Source organism: Empidonax traillii, unplaced genomic scaffold, assembly GCF_003031625.1.
Source record: "Empidonax traillii isolate 1590-97213 ecotype Southwest subspecies unplaced genomic scaffold, ASM303162v1 scaffold446:size905785, whole genome shotgun sequence".
In the NCBI taxonomy this organism is placed as follows: domain Eukaryota; kingdom Metazoa; phylum Chordata; class Aves; order Passeriformes; family Tyrannidae; genus Empidonax; species Empidonax traillii.
The window spans coordinates 296,897-314,773 of record NW_020955639.1 but is presented as its reverse complement, the minus strand read 5'-3'; positions in this window follow the sequence as shown (position 1 = coordinate 314,773).

Genomic DNA, 17,877 nt, shown 5'->3' with positions numbered 1-17,877 from the left:
GCAGTGAACTTTTAAAATGTCAGTCAAGCAGAGAAATTTAAGAGCTAAGTATATGGACAAACAGCTAGCCAATGCCTCGTTGCCAATCCAGTGTTCCTCTGCGAGTAAGAGGTAGTGTGCTGATTTTTGTTTGTAATTGCTGTTTGTGCTGCATAGGATTAAAGGATTTCAGAATTATATATAATGTAAGACTGTTAGGAGAAGGAAAGTAGATTACAGAGTTTCCTTGCAAGCACACACAACTCCACACAGATGCAAGGAAGACAGGAGTTTTCTCACACTGTGAGACAGGGAGTTTCAGGTTTGTAAAAGACAGCAGTGGGAATGGTAATTTGAGTCTCATGCTAACACTTTTTCTTTAAAACTTGCTTATTCATTCAAGCTATCAACATGTTGACTCATTTCTGTTTGGCTAGAGGTAATAGCTGTACTCTCCCATGCTTCAAGTTTCAACCAAATTAGAGAGCAAGTTAGGATTCTTCGCCCCTGGCTGACAGTCTTACACAGCTGTCAAGACAGCAGAAGGCTTTCTCCAGGTAAATGAGATCTGCATTGCCATGGCACAGTTCTTGCTAAATCCTTTTATCTGATGCTGCCATCAATGAGACCCACCAAGGAAGAATACATGCCACGCCCACAATTATGCATACTTTGCTAATTGAGTTTCCTTGCAAAACAATAAGCTTCTAGGGAAAAAAAAAAAAAAAAGCTTTATGCAACTGACAGAAATAATGCCTCGGCCTTTTGGATTTCACTGCAAATATAAAGAACAAAACCACTCTAGCTGAATATTTTACAGGATTTAGAGAAGAAAAAGGCCTTTTTCTGAGCTACAGGTCCTTGTATAAGCATTTTTTGCAGATCAGATTTATCTGAAAGATGGCTACTCCCCTTCATTAAATAGAGATGCAATCATCATTTGGATTAAAATGGATTTCATAACAAATTATCAGGCAGGTATGACCTTAAAGTTTTATTATTCTACCTAACCAAATGGAGCTCAGTAAACAGATCTGTCTAGGAACCTCAAAGGCAGACTATGCATTTCCCAGCCTTTATCCATCAGCCTACTCCAAGTCTTATAGAGCAGCCTAATCAAGAGTCTAGAAATGCAAAGAAGCCTTTTAAGATCAAGAGATTTGTGATATTTCAAGACCACAGTATATAGAGAAAGAGCCCAGTAAGGTTTCTGGGCAGTAGTGCACAGCCTTCATGGCAATGTCTGAAATAGCAGGTGAGCATGCTTCCAATACATTATCATCTTCCCAACTATATCCCCAGCAGAGAGACATGACAGAAGAAAAGAATTTGCAGTGAAACTTCAGATGATATGCTGTAGTAGCCAAGCAACTGTAGTTCAGATGACTTTTCATTGTGTATGAGTTTGGAAAAATGCTGAAGCAGCATACATGAGGAATATGTTTCCTAATTTCACGATGGTTACATTTTTCCTCTAGCAATGTTATTTAATTCATCAACTTGTTGGTGTGCTCCAATGAAATGTTCAGTTTCAGGATAGCAGAAAATGCATGCACCTGTTGAAGGTTATGAAAAGCACCATATTTTTAATTCACTTAAATACAGCTCAAAACAGCATGAGAGGTCTGTGAAACTTTCACAGATTTAACAGCTGCTGTCATCAAAACAAAAGTTCTCTCTCATCTGTGTAGAGGGCATTTACTTGAAGCAAATGAAGTGGATTGATCATCTTTTGGTGCAGGGTCTGAAGACAAGATTTCATCTATTGAAATACTCTGTTGTGGAGAATACAGAAGTGCACTAGATAGAGATTCACTCCACTTAATTTCAGACTCTTTAAACTATGCAACTAATGATGTGACAAGCTTTTGTTCATTTGCCTTCAACTTTTACTAAGCAAGGGAAATGCCAGAAAGCAATTTTGACCTTATGTCAGCTGGCTTCATCTTCTGGAGGTACCTATGTTCTACTCTAACTAGACCTCTAATTTAGGCATCTTGTGTTTAGAAAGGCATCCAGCGTCTGGAAACAAGGCAAATTAAACTGGTCTACATTGAAGTCACATTAAAATAATGGAAAACTTCTCCTTTTAGCATTTCTTTTCTCCTGTGTAGATCACTAGAGAATGATTTGCTACATATTATACAGCCCTCTGCCTCAGTGTTTCCCTCAACTTCCAAGGCATTAACAGTAACTGTCCCTCACTTCAGAGCAGAACTGTGGTTTCCTGCTTCTCAGCTCAGATAATAGCTCTACCAATCCAGCTCTTACAGCAGATTTTTTCATCTAATCAGTCAATGCAGGTTTACCTTCATTAGGAAAAAAATCAATCCTAGCTCTTATGAGAAGTAATGTCTAAAGCAAGATAAACAGCACTAAACAATAGCAGCAACCCTAATGTTTAGGTTGTTCTTCAAGTACGAAAGATTACGACCTTTTCCTGAGACACCTTTGCAATAAAAGCCTTTGCTGCAGACTTTTGAAATTCAGCAGAGCTAAAAAAGTTATTTCACCTTTATCTTGTGAAATTCCACTCAATTTTAGCTGAAATCACAACTGCTAAAGAAAATTTTTAAAAATTTTTTTTAAATACATATTTCCTTTCTTTCCCTTGGACTCCCCAGAATATAAGAACAGTTGCACTAAGTCAGACTGAAGGTTCATCTGGCTATGTTTCCTGCCTCTCTGACAGTTGCCAGTAGCAGATGTTTAGGGCAAACATAAAATATAGGGCATTCACACTATGATATTCTGTAGTAAACCTCCTAGCTTCTGACAGTCAGAAGTTTAGGGACTCCCCAAGTCTAATTTAAAGCCCATCACACTCTATATATAGTAAGACAATGTATTCCCCAAGTGCTTTACTTTGCGTTTATCAACATGCATTTTGTCTGCCCAGTCATTCAATATTATCAGATCATCCTGAAGCTCTTTAGACTCCATTTTATTCTTTTAAGGCTCTGAACAATGTTGTACCATTGTAAGTCATTGTCAAGTCGTGCTACATCCTTTTCCCATATTATTTAGTAATACCTTAAGAGGCACAAGTTCTGGAACAAGTTTTTGTGACACTAAAATACTAATCCCATGCTACTCTAAAAACTTACCATTTATGCTTATTCTTAACTTTCTTAATAATTTTATCCCACCATACCTTTATTTGTTTAAGAAGCTTTGGTAAGTACTGCTGGAAAAGTTGGGATTTTTTTAATCTTCATAGACAATACCAACCAGGGCAACCCTATCCACATGATCCTTTACTGCTTAAAGAACTCAAATGGATTTGTGGGGAGACAGTTTTTCAAAAGTGTGATGGTTTTTCCCCACTGAATCAGTGTGTGCATTCATTCTCAGTTTTATTACTGTTTATAACAGATTTCCTAGTACAAAAACCAGACAAATGCTCAAAACTCTCTGGAATTCATTTTAGACACTGCTGCCATGTTTGCATTCCTTATCTGAGTTCCTTTAAAGGTTGTGGGTGAACAGCTATGACTATTTCCTACCATTCTTTACCACTCCTTTCACAATGGAACATTATTCCATAGTGAAACATTGCCTGTTAATACACGGTTTTCAGATATTTGCTCCAAGTCATACTGCATAAAAGATCTCCTTTGTATGTGATCAGTCTCCTGCTTCTAGTCCACAGTGAGCAAGGTCCTGGGCTGCCAACATGCCTCCACCTGAGGATTTCTTAAAGCAGAATAAAGCAGTGGCTGGTTGTACCCTGTGAACTTCTATGATCTATCTCACTTCCAAAGTTACCACTGGGGACCAATTTAGGAACACTGAGCTCTGAAGGGTATTTAAAAGCTGTTTAATGTCATTCTGAAATACACACTCTGTGATTTTAAAGTCAATTGCAAATTAAACACAACTTTTTCAAATTCTGTTTAATTAGGGGATCAAAAACCAGGGATGTCTAAGCTCTAAGCTACAAATAATGATCCTAAACTAGCAGCTGCTATTTATACTCTTTTCCCAACACAAAATGGCTCCAGCCATTTGATTCAAGAAATACCTGCACAAATGTTTTGTGTTCGAAAGCAGCTGGAGGGTGAAAGTGTCTTCGGTTTGAGCATGGCGAGCCTGTTTAATTCTGCTGCCTGATCAGTCTGTAAACTACTATCAATTCAAGCTTTTTCACTGATACTGCCTCTGGACACTTGTAATAAGGCAAATGCCAAACAAAAGGAATCCCTTCGGCATTTCTTTCAGGGGACATGAGACTTGAGTGTAAGAAATAAAGGGGATATTTTATTCAGACTGTTGAGCAGAGGCACTACCGACACTTCTCCTTGGCTCTTTCATTTCTAGTCCAAACAACACAGACTACACTGCAACTAGTGAGCTGATGCTTACTCTTCACTTCAATGTGTTAGCTTTTCAAAACAGAATTCTGGCACGTCAATGACCCTGCAAACAGCACAGAAAAGTAAATTATTATTTAGACTCATGTCAGCAAGTCCCACTAAAATCCTTACTCTATCATTTAGTATTTTCAGCTTACTATATGTCCTCATATTGAAAAGCACATTTGTAGGCAGAAGTTATCTAGGCAAAGTTGGTTGTTTCAGAAAGTCAACGGGAATATGAAGCAGATGAAACTCTTGATTTAAGGAGCGTATGATTATTTTTGGCAACTAAAAAACAAATGAAATTTTTTGACAGAAATAGAGGCAGCTGGGACAAGCTTTAAATTAAAAAGAGAAACAACCATATGTGCTACGTCTCACTGGTACAACACAGTTACCCTGAGAAATCTACTAAAATAGGTAACTATTGAATTTATAAAGTCTAAAAGTTCAAAATGGGAATCAGGCACTGATTTACTAAAGTGTCAGCAAGGTGGATAACACAGCACTTCAGCACCTTCGATCTGCAAGCACACTGAAAACCACATCAGTCCTTGCAACATTAGGCTCTGAGTATACACAGTTTGCAACCAAGTCCTGGGCTTTGCTCAGCTAACATGTCTAACCCAGATCCTCAGCCTTTGATCACACCTATCAGATCCAGACTTTGTACAGTAAACACAGAGGTAGTTATGAATTTTTATTCCACACCAGTGTTATTAGGGCATTCAGCAGAAAAATGTAACGTCAATCTAGTCCTTGTTCTAAATCAGATAGAACTTCAAAAACCTCTGTCCCTTTACAGGTGGAGGATGGTGGCAGTGCTTAGACATGGATGGGCAAGAAAAGAGACATTCTTTATTTTGTTGTTGAGAGGGAGTCCTTAAATTCACCAGAGGGATGTGGATAAATAAAATTGCAATCTGACAAGGATGTCACAAAAATCTCCACAGGTTCTGAAAGACACTTGGTAGATAATTACGATGTAAAAAATTACTATTTTTAGCTAGGAGATATTATTTCAATGTTTCCTTTCACAATTTTTACCTGGCTATGAAAAAAATCCAAAATACTTAATTCTACCTCCATGATGTCTGAGATAGCCACATGGCAAGAGTTATTTTTCCAGTCAAATTCCAGCTGTGTGCAAAAAAAAAAAAAAGGATGGGACAGCAAAAACAGCATCAATTCTGAATCTAGTTTGAATGAAGAAAGATAAGCTTTTTTCACCTAAAATCTAGAACGTTTATTTTTTTCCTTAAAATATTAATCAAACACAATTGCTTAGATTAGTTGCTGAGGTTCCTAAACTTTTGTCAGCATTATAAATTTATCTGAGTGTACAGCGTAAAAATAACAGTCAGAAATGTTCTTACTCCAAATCATGATCTGCTCTGAAATTCTTATGTTTATATAGGTTGCAACTGTCAAAATCCTAGGTTGCTGGAACTTTTGATGGAAATTTTGCAGACATTTAATTAATGTTACTATTCACTGTGCTTAACCATTTGAGAGGCAGATTCAGAAACAAAAATCAGTGAGCAATACACAGTCAGTCAGCCCCTACAATATATCCTGCTCACTTTGGAAAGATTTCATGGACTTTATTTGCCAAACACACACCCAACCCCCAATTCATGTGCCAAAACTATCTGTGCAACTGCGACCTGCATTTAGGTTACGTTGCACTGGGCTGGACACCCCAGGGCTGATGTCCAGTGAAGCCTGGACCAGCACTCACCACCCTGTCCTGAGTTCCTGGGCTCCAACACTGGGTGACACAGCTGCAGTTCCTGCTCCCTTCCAGCCCCGCCAGCACTGACCACACTGCATCAGATAGCAGCTGGATGAAATTTAAATGCCTTACCTGTGTGCCCCTTTTGGCACTTTCTATGGGCTACCTTAGGCAACTCACAGCTCCTTTAAGCCCCACACTGCATCACACACTCCTCCCTGGATAGACATGGGTATGTGTATGAGGGGTGGAGGTACCTAATGAGAAGCTGGAATTCACACATCATGGCAACAGACACATTACAGGATGCTCAAGCTTACATGTGTAGCTTAGTGTTGAAATATTAGAGTAATTTTATCAGGCTTTACATGTCACATCTCTTTGATATTAAGTATACAATAATTGGATTATCTAGTATCTCAAACAGGTGGCACTGCACAACTGCACAGTTCTTCAAAATCACTTTGGAGCCCCAAGGCTGGAACAGATTCCACTCAACTCCACTTACCTTTCAGTGAAACCCAAGCTGCTGAAACACAATTATGTAGCAAATTCAGAGGACCTAAAATATGTGTTAATATGTACTCGATACACTCGATACACTGACCTTCCTTTATTTAAAAAATAAATACTAGAGTATTATTTACATTACTTTTTTTTGAAATCATTGAAGAGAAAAACCTAAATATTCATACATTCCATCTCCATTCTCCATGTAGTAATTCCAATCTTCATTTTCATTGCTTCTTTAATGTTGGCAAGGAGAAATTAATTGCATTAATTCCTTAATTCTTCAATGAAGGAATCCAACTTTGATTTTTAAGATATGGCAGTTTCCTAATTAATTTTATTTGAGAACTTTCTTCCCTGAAAACGAACTTCAGGCAAGGTTATATGTAACTACATATTTTGTCTTTGTTTGAGATCCTAATAGCACTATTATTTTTTTTAGCACTTTCAAAGTAATTAATGAAGTCAGAAAGTCTCTCATAACATCACATTTCAGCCATGCTAAAGCCTTCTGCTTTAATCTCCACTCTCTGACACTGGAATAAATAAGTGGCTCTTAACTTATCTAAGTGAAATAAATTAGTGCAAGAAAAATTCACTCCATGATGTACTTCATTGTTTAGTCTTATCCACTTTCATGAAAGTTCATGCCAGTAGTGTACCTCTCCCAGGACAAATGTAAGAATATTCTATAAAAGTGCATAAATGCTAAAATAAAGTCATACAGAAAAGCCTGGCTTTTTGCCAATTTCAAATGGCACAGAAATATGTTATTCTCATCCACTCCAGGTTTACAAATTTTGCTGTGAGCAAAACACATTTTTGCTGCATCCTTCCCTAAGTAATTTTCCCAGGGTAGAATATGATTCTTCCTTGAAGAATTTTACTTTGCAAAAAGAAACTGCTAGAACTCTTTTTCTTATTAAAAGCAGTTTTGTGGAGTACATTACAATGAAACACCCTCTCCTAACCACCTAATTATTCCAGCATCTATAGAAAACAGAGGCAGGTAGCTGCAAAGTAACAGTTCTAAATTCTTCCCGAAAGGTTTCTTTTCTCTGCGCTTCCCCAGTCTGCTAGAGCTCATGTTAGCCAAGTTGCTCAGAGACATTCACCTGAGGATGCCAGAAGATTCTTGTTTTTGGACTAGTGAGTGAACAAACCATCATCCTTTTTGGTGAGACATAATAATTCTCAAACCATCTTTCTCAAGGAAGATATATTTATTAGCCTTGCACAGTCCAAACTGTTATGTTATTCTTTAGCGACACTGAATCAAGATGAGTCTAGGAAAAGAGAAATAAAAAACCTTCTGTCTCCCAACCACTAATTCACTGAAACAGGGGCACCTCCTGGGGCAGGGTAGTTGTATGCCATTCCTTATACAAAATAAGGTGTAAATTCTTTTTCCAATCCTAAGTGAATTACATGAGAAAAGACTGAGGCCCCTGAGGGATATCAATATTTCTCTTCAAGGCAACTAGTTAATATAATCCCAGTAGCACAGGTGTAGTAGCACAGAGCTCAACATGGGCAACAACGGGCCATGAAACAGAAACATTAACAAATAAATTAAATATTCAATAATCAGCCCAAACAGAGTTCCTGTTACTGCTATAGCCAAAGTGCTACTGAGCCTAAGGCTAAGTTGTTTAAAGCTGCTAAGGAATGTCTTAATTTATAGACCACGTCCTTAACATTCCTCAAAAGCTCTTTTTTCTTTTCTGTTCCACCCTGACTGAATGCAAGTCCAACAAGACACTGCTGATTTATTTTTTGAATAAAGCTGGCAAAATTATGTCTTTCCAGTGGCCAGATTCATCCTCTATAGCTCTTTCATTCCATGCCAGTGAGGAAGCTTTTTTATTCCCTGACTGACATGCTGTAAGGTTTGCTTTTTTTTCTTAAGTTTATACAAATTAAATACAATCAGATATCACACTTGTGATCTGAATTGCTCCCCAGTATGTCATATTTTGCTGAGTATAATGCACTTTACAGATGCAGAGAGAGTAAAGAGTGAAAGGGGTCACCTTCCTCTAACTGTTATGGAGGCTGGACTTGATAAATCAGTGGCTTAAGCTGTTATAATAAATGAGATGCTTTTCTATGCAGTCCTCAGTACACAGGCTTAACAACCTAACACAGGAGATGTAAATAAAGTGTAAAAAGTAGTTCTCAGCAGAGCCAAGATGACAAGCCTACTGCATTAAAAAAATAAAATCAATGACTTTTTCCCAAGTGGTCACTGAAAAATAGCACACGTCAAAGCATTTCATCAGATGAATAAACATGAGGAAAGAATGGTTAAAAGAAGAGTTGCAGGCCAGGGCTCCAAAGCTAACATTGACTCCTGTTGTTGTAAAAGCAGTCAGTGCTGGTACAGGAGGATGGAACTGCTAGAAGAGAGTTGAAAGCTGAGCTATGTTTTCTGCTTGGGTATTGGCCTTACAGCCCTCAGAGTGTTTGTTTGGGTTATTTTAGTGTCCTCTTGATGAGTTGTGAACCTTCTAAGGGTTATTTTTACCTACTTCTACCTCCAACACATTGTTTCAAAGGCTTGATCTCAGGCCAACAAAGTTAAATATGTCTGTTCACTCACAAATACGATGGCTCTTTATCTTATATTTAATATGAGGCCACCAGAACTGCAGGGATGCATCTATTCAGTTAGACTGGCAAGGTTATAAGGTAGAGACCATAATGAATTTACACACTCTGAACAGGTAGGGGGGAATATTTAACTCATGTTCTTGGGTGGGTTACACAAGCCCCACTGACTTCAGCTTAACTCTGCACTTACCAAGGAGGTCCCACACAAACACGCAGTAGTATCAGAGCTAAAGTTTAAAACTTGTGGTTGACAAAGACATTTTTTTTTCTCGTATATGATGGAAAACCAGACAAGCCTCACATGCAAATTGAATGCCAGAAGAAAATCCTTTAAGACGCTATGTTGCTGAAAATTTCATATTTGAATATACTTTGGCAAACTAGAGACCTACTCCACATGTACTCTATGAACTTTCCCCTGCAGAAAAAAGAAATCATGCCTGTCAGCTATTTCAGAAATGAAAATACCCCAGGTTATATTAAAACATATGAAAGTGTATAAAATACAGTCACGGTCAAATGCAAAGTCTAGTGTCAAATGTAGCATTGAGGTTGCTCAATCAACCACACAGATCAGGAAATTCCAAAAGTTAATGGTCCATGGTCTTCTCTTATATAACTCCACTGAAACTATTTTGCATTCCCAGAACTCACTGACATAGAGACACTGAAGCATTTCCATTTATTTTAATTTCTTAATGTTTGTATTACTTATTTCGTGTTGAGACTAGTAGAAGATTCTATCTGGACAAGTTAACATGATGATAAAACTGAGCTAATTTCAATCTGCGAATATAATCTTTCCATGAGAAGATGGAAATCAAGACCAAGTGGTCCAAAAACCAATTAAGTACTTAATAGTTCAGGAGTTAATTTCCTATGTCCCCTACAGATTCCCAGGTGACATTTAGTAAATCACCTAAATCTCCATGCAATATTGATTCCAATATTAGTATATTTAATATAGAATAACTTCATTTCAGCTCAAGCTACTCTATTTTCTTGTGCAAGAACAGTGAAATAAGCCAAGCTTGAAGCTGGCATCAGTCACATTTTTTATTCATTTGAATATTTATATTGAAATCATATCAAAAGGAGCATATTTTTCTCACACTGTCATAACACAAGTAGCCCCTATAATGCTTCATGAAAATTCAAAACAGACTCAGTAGTCATGGAAAACATCAACTTGAAAGGATTTTTAGAAAGGCAAGACTGACTTGAATAGGATTAGAACTGCAGATTGAACACATGAGGGAAATTTGGACAATTATCCCATTGATTTCTCTGTTGTCAGGATGTCATCCAGCACTTGTGTCGTGTTAGCTGTGACTGCTACATTGCACGTTCATCAGGAATAAATGCACATAAGTTTCCTGAAAAGTATTGAAAAATTTTATATTTCCATTGATTTCTTTTCAAGAAATAAGATAAGAAGGAAGCCTTTCTCTTGCATTTTAGTTCCTACTATTTGGTTAGCAATGTTAGGGATGTATTTGCTACAGGGGGTGGGTTCACAGGGGTTTAAAGTGTGCTGTATGACTGTCTACTAAAATATGGCAAAACTTTGATATCATAATAACATTATATATTGAGATAGCCCGAATATACATTGACATTTCCCTTTGTGAAGTATATATGAGATCTAGTTATAGATGCTACATTTTCCTTCATTTCATCAGATGAATAAACATGAGCAAAGTATGGTTAAAAGAAGAGTTGAGAGCCCAGGCTCTAAAGTTTACACTGACTCCTGTTTTTTTGAGCATATGTTTCCATTCTAGTGTAAGCACAGAATTAAAAGTTATGTAAAAGAAATGGAAAAAAACTCACTGATATTTCTCAGTCTTGTAGTGTGACATGTTAGAGATGTCAGATTTCACATTCTGTGTGTACTCAGAGATACTTTTTTGTCTTTAGAAGTGTCAACATGTGGCGAAATAAATATAAAGAGCATTTGCAAGGCTGTCTTGTACAAAACTATCTGGTTGAACTCTATTTTGCATGAAACTAACTGGTGGAAAACTCTATCCCCTGATATATCAATAAAATAGGACAGATTTCCCTGGAAATTTCATGTATGCTCTGCAATTTGGAAAAAAAAAAAATCAAGGATGGAGATTGTTGATTTGCAGATCCAAGTTGCATCAAGAAAATGCCACAAATCAAAAGAATGCTCCTGAGTGCCAGAAATGTGAAAAAACACATGCAGCCAGGAAGCTTCCTAATCACAATATAGGGGGATGGAAAAGAGCCCACATATTACAACTAAGGCCAGTATTCTTTTGTGCTCAAAATTCAAAACTATACTCAAGAAAATAAATGCACACCATAAATTAAATCAATTTTATAAGAGTTTAGCCCTTTCTCATCTCTAAAAAATTAGCCGTAAGTAATATTATCATTACCAAGTTTTAGAATTGTCTGATGTAAAAAGCAATTTTAACTTGACCTTTTACTTTCTGTTTCTTGCTAGGAGCATGTGCTGTGCTGTGAGTCCACTAATGATGTCCCTGGACTGCCCCACTCAGAATTACCTCTGCTAACAAAAGTGTGCTGCTGCTGCTGCTGCTTCTGCAAAGAGTGGGAGCTAGGATGGAACTAATCCTCCTGGTTCCCAAGCCCACAGATGTCCACTGGTTCCCCCTGTGTGACTTACAGTGGGCTGAGAAAAGGTTAAACAACAAAATAACCCACAGTGTTGGGAACAAGGACCAGAAGTTCAAGTTTCTTCTTTTCCAAGGAAGTGATGGGCTGAGTGACTAACAGAGGTTAGCAGTCATTGCACACAAACCTCAGTGCAATGCAAGGATGTAGGGTCCCTGGAAATTTCTCAAAATCCTAGGATATAATTGCTTATGTTACATATAAATCACAAATGAGGAAGCTCCAAATTGCCTGGAGATATGGAAAAGTGGCAAGTGTCAGGCCATTCCTGACAGATTAAGATATGTCAGTGCTAGAGAAAATGTTTCAGCTTCCCAGATTTTCTCAGATAAAACTACAGTCAAAACAGAAATGAAAATGCATAGATACCAACATGACTGTGGAGTTATTTAGTCCCTCAAATTGTCTTCCTTTGAATTAAAAATGTTTTCTGAGAAATAAAAAGTCCTAACATTTTTTCAACATTTAATATTTAATAATTAATAATATTTAAATTTTTTAAATCATTCAAAAATTATGACATTCTTTTATTATTGTTTTTCACTTGCTAATTTTTGTGTTTCATTAATTATGTGATACATGGCAGATTCTTAGTCTTTCACTGTAATATCCTATCCCTTAGAAACACACATTTTAATAGGCTACATACTCCTTCTGGCTTGTATGACATGTCTAGTCAGCTCCTAAAGCAGATGAATGCAGGTTTGTGTACTGCAGGTTTGAGTAAAAAAAGGGTGTTTGTGAAGGCCATCTTTAGCCTCGGGGGTCAACTTATGCAGTATCTTCTGCTTTGAAATACCCTCTTGCTGTCAGGCAGGGACAGTTTCAGACCAAAAAAAAGAAAGGTTAAATTAGACACATGAACACCCCACTTCTAAAGAGTCAGGATTTTTTTACTAAGAGAATAAAGTGCAGGCACACTGTAAATTTATCCTATACTCACAGACTGATGTCTTCTTGCTGCCTCCAAACCCTTCTGCACCCGGTGCATCTCTCACTAAGATCCGTGCAAGTTCCTACAAAACCCAAGTGTTTCAATAAGTTCAAGCTGGTTTCAAATCCAGGAAAACACAGCTCTTTGGAAGCCTAAAGGATTAGCAAATACAATAAATCTAAAGTTAATGATAGAAAATGCAATGCACAGTGCACAGATCCAATGAATGCTCTAAGAAACCATTCCCAGGTGTACAAGGTGAATAGGCTCAGGCCAGCTTCTCGTGATAACGATAGAAGTGTTCCAGCATTCACACTGTGCTTTCACATGCAAGTACTCCATGGTGAGAGTTACATTTTCTGAAGCATGAATGTAAAATAAAGAAGCTTTCAGTGGAAAACATGTATGCTTTCATCAGTATTTTTCATTTAAATGTTCTTAAATGCTATTCAGAGCCATCATTTAGAACAGAAACTCATGCTTTTCTTGGATCTTAGTTCATGAATGCTGCACAGAAAGGGCTACGGATTCCATAAGAAGCATCAATCCAGAAATTGCTCCACATGGGTAAACTCTGACTTTATGTCTTGCCTCCCAGAGAAACTGAGGGAGTTTTATAAATATCAGCATCTCAAAATTATGGGTGATAAAATCTGAAAGAAAGATGAATATTTAGGTTTCTCCAAAGTTATCCATCCATCCATCCATCCATCCATCCATCCATCCATCCATCCATCCATCCATCCATCCATCCATTCATCACCACCAGAAAGCAGCTTCACATCAAATGAAGAGCAATACATCTTACAAGCACACAAAAGCAAAGGGAATGAACTCAGTCCAAGCACCACTCAAAGCAATACACAAAATGGATTCTGGAAAGAGAAACAGAATATCAGTATGGAATAAACTACAACACACTCTGACAGAAGTCTGACAACTAAAGATAGGAAGAAAAGATATATGCAAGAGTTCAGACCACACTTATGAAGTTCTAAAGTGTGAAAGATGTGAACTCTTTTGCAATATCACAATTTCCTTATTTTTGTATCCTGTAAGTCAATGTTAGTTGCAGTAAAATGGCTAAAAATCATCTTATCTCATTTGACAGTTGTTGGATTTTCACATGATAAATAGTGTCTTCTGTCCATATATCTAGGTAAGGCACACTCTTAATTTTCTTTAGCACCTCACTAAAATCTAGAAGAGGGAAAATATAATTTTTAGACCTTCTTGAAAGTTCATGTGAGTAGAAGTGTATCGTGCTGCCTTCTAATTTCTCTGAAGAGGATTAAGAAAACAGAAGATTTCCCAAAAATGCCCAGAGATACATGATCTGGCAGCCTTACTCATAGGCCACCCATGGAGTAAAGGACTACTTAACACAAGTACAGTGCATAGGTTCTAGATTTATAAAGCTAGTGGAAAATTGGATCATTTTATTTGCATTTTGTGAAATGTAAAAGTAGTAAATAGTAGAAGAAAAGATTTAAAGAACCTTTTTGTTTCACATTATTAGGTAACACCAGGAGATATTAATAATCTATATTTTATTTTTTAAGAGTGTGGAGTAATAGGCTCATGAGAAATGTGACTTCTGGCTAAAGCTGATTAACTTCTGAATTTCTGCTATGTTCATTCTTGCTGTCATATCTAAATCCAGTTTTCAAGAGGATGCCAAGTCCTTGATGAAAACAGTCTTTTATTATATCCTTACCAATGGGTTAGAAGTAGCCTGGGCTCATATGGGAATAATCAATCACAGTTTACATTTAGGCCATTCAGCACATTTAATACACACTTACACAAACAATGTATAAAAAGATATACACTATTAAAAACATTGTTTTGACACAATTCAAGAAAATACAGATTCAGAGTATTCTAGGTCATTTGGACACATCTTTCTTCCATTAATTTTAATGGAAGAAATGGACCAGATTCATACTTGGCTTGCAGTGATACAACTTCACAGAAGAATTGATTTACTTTTGTTAAGAGTAAGGGTGTAGCTCTCCCAAAAAAGAATCAGTTTGTGAACCAAAATGATACTACGTTAAAAAAAATTATAAGTACTCTTGTTTGGTGAAGACACATTGATTAAAACTCAGAATTAAATACAGAATTATAGAACAGAAAATTTCTGAAAAAACTCAAAAGGCCATCTGGTCTAATTCCTGCTGAAAATAGGGTCCACAGTAAGTAAATTCTTCTGCAGGACTGAGTTATATTGGACAGCATACTAGTCCTATTTAGCTACAGACAATTCTTAAAAAATTAAACAGGCCCTGGGCATTGATTATTTATTAGACAATTCACCTGTTCAGAAAGGATTATTGTGGGCATGGTAGGTTCAGCATTAGTGAAAGGACACAAGAATAGCTGGTGGTCACCTCCATGTCCCATTTGTCAGTTTTATTAAGTGGTCACTCATATATTTGCTGTTTTGTGGACTGTGAAAACCTAAGGACATCCTGTGTTGATGTGTTGCAGATTTCTAAAATGTTTAATGTGTGGAACTGCTGGTTTATTGCTTCTTTTAATATATTTTATTCTTCCAGCAACAGTGGAGGGATAATCTTTCTGGAATATTGAGTCTGATTATTTTGAGTAAAGCTGGTATTTTTACCAAATAAAATGTAAATATAAAGCTGTGTGTAGGCTAATCTGGAGACAAGAAGTATCATTTAATTGGCTTGTGCTGATAGCCTGGTATTTTTTATGTTTAAATAAAACATCACAGCACAGTTGTGACTTCATGTCTTTAGTTAAGTGGAAAATAGCATATGTTTTAACAAATAGATTTTTTTTTTTTACTTACAGATCTATGTAAGTAAGAATTTGCAGACAACACAGATAGATATTCTGCCTGCTATTAAGTTGAAAAGCTTTGTAATCTGTAAAATAAGAGGGACAAAGAGCTAAAAAAAATACAAAACAAAACAAAAAACTGCAGGGTGCCTCAGAAAGAGTTGTCCATTTTACAGCTACAGTCCTTTTATTTTCTTTTTCCCTCCTACACCAGAACTGTATGTTCTGGTGGTGTGCAATGATTACCTTCTATAGCAGCTAGAGCAATGTAATTCTCTCTTGCAGAGGACCTTTGTTTTCCTCTGCATTGTGAAGCAGACCCCTTTGGAGAAAAGGGCATTGAAAGGTGATGAATTTGGCACTGAAGAGACATCACAGAACAAAGCTGCAATCTTGGGATACTGCTAGAACACTCATTAATGTCATCTCATTATTGCTGCTTAAGATATTCCATACTCACCCAGCCTTGCAACCATTTCCTGGACTATTTGCTTTTAACACCTTGCTCCTTTCTGTGTGTACCTCCAGCACTCCCACTTTTTATCTCATCAACCATGAACTCCTCACCTTTGCCTTCCACAGCCCACTCCTGCTAGCTCACAAGGACTAGCAAAACGTTGCTCACATCTTAAATTCACAAACATTTTCATATTTAAAGTCCCTGACAGTGTGTGAATAGCCAGTGCCCTGAGATCACAGCCACACATGCAGCTCTGCATTGTCTTGCAGTTTCTTTGTGCTTCCTCTGGCTGCAATGGATCTACCAGTTGTGTCTATCTTATACTTAAAAGTTGTGAGTTGTGTAATGAAGAATTTTCTTCCCTCCAAGTCTTTTCAGTGTGTAGTACAGCTGGGTCGGTGATCACCATTCATGCACTGTTAACATACATCCAAGGGGTAATAGACAAATATTTGCTCACAAGAAGCTAAAAAAAGTAATATTTTTTTCTACCCAGACAGAAAAATAATAGAAAGTTCTTAAGACAATAAGACTTACTCTGAATTTTTACTAAGAGAGTTTAAAAACTGATAGTGCTGTCCTTTATTTGCTAATATTCCTCTGAATAAAAAAAAATTACTGCATGTTATCAACATTTTGATTAAGTCAGCCAATCGCTGATTTATTGAGTTGCCTAGTTTTTAATGGATTTATGTATGGAAATGCTTAAAAAATAGAAGAATATTTGCAGAAATACTGTCTATAAAGCCTTCAGTAAAACGTTATGTCATCTATGGGAATGTGTAGTATACTCAGTGATTTATTGCTTTCCATTTAAATGACACTTGCTGAATTCTGAAGGACTTTGGCCTGACATATAGCATGTCTTTTCTGGTCCTTAAATACATGCACATTCACACACAAAACCACATTGAACCAGACAGATGTATTAACATTTGTTAGCAGGTCAAACTAAAACATTATCAAGGACACAGTGTTCTCTTTGACCTGCTAACACTTAAGCAAGTTGCAACAGCCCTGTATAATTCAGATTGTAATATGTTTTACTTAACCTTTGTTAACTTGCACATGAAGGAACAGCTTTTCTTTTTAGTGAGGACAAAGCATGGTATTTCAAAAGGGCTTATGTGAGTTGAGAGTACAGCTCTGTACACAGTTAAATCCTACATTTGACTGCTGAACCCATTCTCTCCCCTTTCCACCCCAATCCACATGGAAACAACACAATGGGGCAGGGAGAAATGGCTGAATTGAAAATACTTTGAATTATTTTCCATATCAAAACTAAACTATAAAGACATCTCCTATTTGCACAAGACTTTCCCTTGTCAGGAAAGGCCAAGGAAACAAAGGACTAGGTTCATAAACATGTTGCAAGATAAGCTTCACTGACATAGTTACTGGAGCACATCCTGTCATCTTCAAACTACAGTTCTTGCCCCTGCTTCTGAGATTTGAGGTCAGAGTGCCGTAGACTACTCCAGGCTACTCTTCAGAGTATTTGGAGACACAGCTAAGCATCCTCATCACCCCACTGGAGTGCAACTCCTCTCCTGGTTCTTTTTGAGGAGGTCATTTAAGCAGAAATTTTATAGCAGTTTCCATTGCATGGGCTCTAGGAGCTCTACCCAACAAGAACAATGTCATCCATTTGGAGGAAAAATTGCTTCATTCAAATATGCTCTTTGCCTAACTCAGGTCTCCCATCTGGATTCAGTATCCCAGGGTAGTGGGTTGACCCTGGACAGATTTCAAACACCCACTAAAAGCCGCCACATCCCCCTCCCTCTGCAACTCCACAGAGGAGAGA